Source organism: Propithecus coquereli, unplaced genomic scaffold (assembly GCF_000956105.1).
Source record: "Propithecus coquereli isolate 6110/MARCELLA unplaced genomic scaffold, Pcoq_1.0 Scaffold534, whole genome shotgun sequence".
Lineage (NCBI taxonomy): Eukaryota > Metazoa > Chordata > Mammalia > Primates > Indriidae > Propithecus > Propithecus coquereli.
The window spans coordinates 1,233,152-1,238,902 of record NW_012151219.1 but is presented as its reverse complement, the minus strand read 5'-3'; the positions used below and the strand labels follow the sequence as shown (position 1 = coordinate 1,238,902).

The 5,751-nt window shown below is 42.0% G+C and overlaps 1 protein-coding gene and 1 pseudogene across 2 annotated transcripts in view; both read left to right on the top strand.

Moving 5' to 3' along the window:
* Positions 1–5,751, top strand: part of FAT3 (FAT atypical cadherin 3) — a 528,492-nt gene that overhangs the window by 5,809 nt on the left and 516,932 nt on the right. The gene's annotated exons all lie outside the window — the stretch shown is intronic.
* On the top strand, positions 7–1,802 carry LOC105820694 (annotated as a pseudogene). The gene has a single exon (XR_001138017.1). The product of XR_001138017.1 is annotated as a protocadherin Fat 3 pseudogene (transcript).

Below are 5,751 nucleotides of genomic sequence, written 5' to 3'. Positions count from 1 at the left end.
TACAAAATCATTTCGGGAAATGAACTTGGCTTCTTTTATTTAAACCCAGACTCTGGTGTTTTACAGCTTAAAAAGTCACTGTTGAATTCTGGAGTTAAAAATGGTAATTTTGCCCTCAGAATTACAGCAACCGATGGAGAGAATCTTGCAGACCCCATGTCTATTAACATTTCAGTCCTACATGGGAAGGTGTCTTCAAAGAGTTTCAGTTGCAGAGAAACTCGTGTGGCTCAAAAGCTGGCAGAGAAACTGCTCATTAAGGCAAAAGCAAATGGGAAACTGAATCTGGAAGATGGATTTCTTGACTTTTATTCAATTAACAGGCAGGGACCACATTTTGACAAGTCTTTTCCTTCTGATGTGGCTGTGAAGGAGGATCTACCAGTTGGTGCTAACATCCTGAAGATTCAAGCCTATGATGCTGACTCTGGCTTCAATGGAAAGGTGCTATTTACAATAGCTGATGGAAATACAGATAGTTGCTTTAACATCGATATGGAGACTGGGCAGCTGAAGGTCCTTATGCCCATGGATCGAGAACACACAGATCTCTATCTCCTTAATATCACCATCTATGACTTAGGCAATCCACAGAAATCTTCGTGGAGGCTGCTGACCATCAATGTGGAGGATGCTAATGACAACAGCCCAGTTTTTCTTCAAGACAGTTACTCAGTTAACATTCTTGAAAGTTCAAGTATTGGTACTGAGATTATTCAAGTGGAAGCCAGAGACAGAGACTTGGGTTCTAATGGTGAAGTAACTTACTCGGTCTTGACAGATACCCGGCAGTTTGCCATCAATAGCTCAACTGGAATCATTTATGTAGCTGACCAATTGGACAGGGAATCAAAAGCAAACTACTCTTTGAAAATAGAAGCCAGGGACAAGGCAGAAAGTGGTCAGCAACTGTTCTCAGTTGTCACTCTTAAGGTGTTTTTGGATGACGTCAATGACTGCTCTCCAGCTTTCATTCCCAGTAGCTATAGTGTGAAGGTCCTTGAAGATCTCCCCATTGGCACTGTCATCGCTTGGCTGGAGACTCATGATCCGGATCTTGGATTGGGGGGTCAAGTGCGCTATTCTTTGGTCAATGACTATAATGGGAGATTTGAAATAGATAAAGCAAGTGGTGCCATCCGCTTGAGCAAAGAGCTCGACTATGAAAAGCAGCAGTTCTATAACCTGACGGTTCGGGCCAAAGACAAAGGGCGGCCTGTCTCTCTGTCATCTGTTTCCTTTGTTGAGGTGGAAGTGGTGGATGTCAATGAAAACCTCCACACCCCCTATTTCCCGGACTTTGCTGTTGTTGGATCTGTAAAAGAAAACTCACGCATTGGAACCAGTGTGCTTCAGGTGACTGCCCGAGATGAAGACTCCGGGAGGGATGGAGAGATCCAGTACTCCATCAGGGATGGAAGTGGTCTTGGAAGGTTCAGTATAGATGACGAGAGTGGTAAGTTTAAATTTTGTGCCAGAAGTATTATTTCACCTCTCTTAGATCATTGACATTGGAAAAGTAAAGTGACTGTTAGGGCACTAAAATAGAATTGCAAATGAGGTTGCATTTGGTGCAGAGATGATGCAAGTAAAAGCTTTTTCTTAGAATGTGGTGGTTTGTAAGAAGATCTGTCTATGCAATAATAGCCATGGTTTCCAGTGGGAGTCCCGGTTTTGTTTTTTCTTGCTCAGCACTAGTGGTACCAGGTCATCTTTTCATAAACATAAGTAATTGTCACCTCTGTTGATTGTGCTTCTGACCCTCACTAAATGAAGGGCCCTGATTAAGTAAATTACATTTGAATTGGGTGGTGACAGTTGATGACTTAGATGAGGGGGCTAACGGAGAGATCGAATCTGTTTCCATTGTGGCTGGGGATCCTTTAGATCAGTTCTTCCTGGCCAAGGAAGGAAAGTGGTTGAACGAGTACAAGATTAAGGAGAGAAAGCAGGTTGACTGGAAGAGCTTTTCCTATGGCTACAATCTCACTCTTCAAGCAAAAGACAAGGGGTCTCCTCAAAAGTTTTCAGCATTACAGACGGTTCACATTGCCAACCCCAAAAGAGACACTGTCCCAGCTAGATTTGAAAAAGAAGTGTATGATGTGAGCATAAGTGAGTTTTCCCCTCCTGGTGTTATGGTTGCTGTAGTGAAATTAAGTCCTGAACCGCTCGATGTGGAATACAAATTATCTCCTGGTGAGGATGCAGAATATTTTAAAGTCAATCCTAGGTCAGGTCTGATTGTTACAGCACAGCCACTGAACACTGTTAAGAAGGAGGTTTATAAACTGGAGGTGACAAACAAGGAGGGAGATTTAAAAGCACAAGTCACCATCGGCATAGAAGATGCGAACGACCACACTCCAGAATTTCAGCAGCTGCTGTACGATGCTTATGTGAATGAAAGTGTTCCCGTGGGAACAAGCGTTCTGACAGTCTCGGCTTTCGATAAGGATAAAGGAGAAAACGGGTACATCACTTATAGTATTGCTAGCCTGAATTTGTTACCATTTGCCATTAACCAGTTTACGGGTGTTATTAGCACAACTGAAGAATTGGATTTTGAGTCTTCTCCAGAAACTTACAGATTCATTGTGAGGGCCTCTGACTGGGGTTCACCATACCGCCATGAGAGTGAAGTAAACGTGACTATTCGAATAGGAAATGTCAATGACAACAGCCCTCTCTTTGAAAAAGTGGCTTGCCAGGGAGTTATTTCGTATGACTTTCCAGTCGGTGGTCACATCACAGCTGTCTCAGCGATCGATATTGATGAACTTGAACTTGTAAAATACAAAATCATTTCGGGAAATGAACTTGGCTTCTTTTATTTAAACCCAGACTCTGGTGTTTTACAGCTTAAAAAGTCACTGTTGAATTCTGGAGTTAAAAATGGTAATTTTGCCCTCAGAATTACAGCAACCGATGGAGAGAATCTTGCAGACCCCATGTCTATTAACATTTCAGTCCTACATGGGAAGGTGTCTTCAAAGAGCTTCAGTTGCAGAGAAACTCGTGTGGCTCAAAAGCTGGCAGAGAAACTGCTCATTAAGGCAAAAGCAAATGGGAAACTGAATCTGGAAGATGGATTTCTTGACTTTTATTCAATTAACAGGCAGGGACCACATTTTGACAAGTCTTTTCCTTCTGATGTGGCTGTGAAGGAGGATCTACCAGTTGGTGCTAACATCCTGAAGATTCAAGCCTATGATGCTGACTCTGGCTTCAATGGAAAGGTGCTATTTACAATAGCTGATGGAAATACAGATAGTTGCTTTAACATCGATATGGAGACTGGGCAGCTGAAGGTCCTTATGCCCATGGATCGAGAACACACAGATCTCTATCTCCTTAATATCACCATCTATGACTTAGGCAATCCACAGAAATCTTCGTGGAGGCTGCTGACCATCAATGTGGAGGATGCTAATGACAACAGCCCAGTTTTTCTTCAAGACAGTTACTCAGTTAACATTCTTGAAAGTTCAAGTATTGGTACTGAGATTATTCAAGTGGAAGCCAGAGACAGAGACTTGGGTTCTAATGGTGAAGTAACTTACTCGGTCTTGACAGATACCCGGCAGTTTGCCATCAATAGCTCAACTGGAATCATTTATGTAGCTGACCAATTGGACAGGGAATTAAAAGCAAACTACTCTTTGAAAATAGAAGCCAGAGACAAGGCAGAAAGTGGTCAGCAACTGTTCTCAGTTGTCACTCTTAAGGTGTTTTTGGATGACGTCAATGACTGCTCTCCAGCTTTCATTCCCAGTAGCTATAGTGTGAAGGTCCTTGAAGATCTCCCCATTGGCACTGTCATCGCTTGGCTGGAGACTCATGATCCGGATCTTGGATTGGGGGGTCAAGTGCGCTATTCTTTGGTCAATGACTATAATGGGAGATTTGAAATAGATAAAGCAAGTGGTGCCATCCGCTTGAGCAAAGAGCTCGACTATGAAAAGCAGCAGTTCTATAACCTGACGGTTCGGGCCAAAGACAAAGGGCGGCCTGTCTCTCTGTCATCTGTTTCCTTTGTTGAGGTGGAAGTGGTGGATGTCAATGAAAACCTCCACACCCCCTATTTCCCGGACTTTGCTGTTGTTGGATCTGTAAAAGAAAACTCACGCATTGGAACCAGTGTGCTTCAGGTGACTGCCCGAGATGAAGACTCCGGGAGGGATGGAGAGGTCCAGTACTCCATCAGGGATGGAAGTGGTCTTGGAAGGTTCAGTATAGATGACGAGAGTGGTAAGTTTAAATTTTGTGCCAGAAGTATTATTTCACCTCTCTTAGATCATTGACATTGGAAAAGTAAAGTGACTGTTAGGGCACTAAAATAGAATTGCAAATGAGGTTGCATTTGGTGCAGAGATGATGCAAGTAAAAGCTTTTTCTTAGAATGTGGTGGTTTGTAAGAAGATCTGTCTATGCAATAATAGCCATGGTTTCCAGTGGGAGTCCCGGTTTTGTTTTTTCTTGCTCAGCACTAGTGGTACCAGGTCATCTTTTCATAAACACAAGTAATTGTCACCTCTGTTGATTGTGCTTCTGACCCTCACTAAATGAAGGGCCCTGATTAAGTAAATTACATTTGAATTGGCTTTAAATTGGAAGTGTGAAATGGATTTTCAAATGGATCTTGTATAGGAATCTTTCCCTTAACAGTAAGGCTTTGCCGATGTGACAGTGCATGAGTTGCTTGGTCTTACATGTTCCATGGGTACATCTGGGCCCTTGAGTGATGGGCATTTGCTCTGTGTATGCTCCATTAATATAAGGAGGTGTGCTTCTACAACGGTTTTCACAATCGAATAGAGGAGGCTTGCTATGAATTTTATGTATAAAAGATTGTTTTTAAGATTTTACTTGTAAGACTTGATTTTTTAATAGAACATTTTTAAATAAAGGGCAAAATCGTCCCAATATTTTCATTGCCCCTGACCTACTTTTTTATTCTCCATCATAGATACAGACATGGATTTTTTTCAATATTCGTTATTGTCATTATTTGTCTTTAAATGTACATGTGTCTAGACACACGCATGTCTGTGTTTATTAGCCATGTGCATTTTTTCTAGTCTTTAGATTGTAGACATCTCAGGAGAGGGTCTATGGCTTTTCTGTTCTTGTGTCAATTAGCACTTTAAAGTTTTTATGGCACATTTCTATACATTAAATAATTTTCTGCAACACTCATAGAGTGCTTTGCTCCCTGTCTTAGTCTACTCAGGCTGCTATAACAAAATATCACAGCGTGGGTTGCTTAAACGACAGACAATTATTTCTCGCAGTTCTGGAGGCCGGAAGGCCGGCATTGTCAAGGTTAGGACCTTCATCCAGCTTGCAGACTGCTAACTTCTTGCTATGTCCTCACGTGGCAGAGAGAGGGGGCTTTGGTCTCTTTCTCTTCTTATAAAGGTACTAATCCCATTGTTAAGGCTCTGTCTTCGGAATCTCATCTCAACCTAATCACTTCCCAAAGGCGCCACCTCCAGCTATCATCATGCTGGGGATGAGGGCTTCAGCATATACATTTGGGGCGAGGGACACAAACATTCAGTTCATAGCAGTCCTGGTGATGATGACGATGGCTAAAACATGCAGTGGGAAGGTGTCATTATAGAGATAGTAAGTGTACATCCATAATACAGGTGTCCCAAAAATCTCCATATGTAGGGAAAATGGGAAATTGTAGATAAATGTACCTGTATTTACAAAATATTCATTACAAAATTTTACAGAATTTTT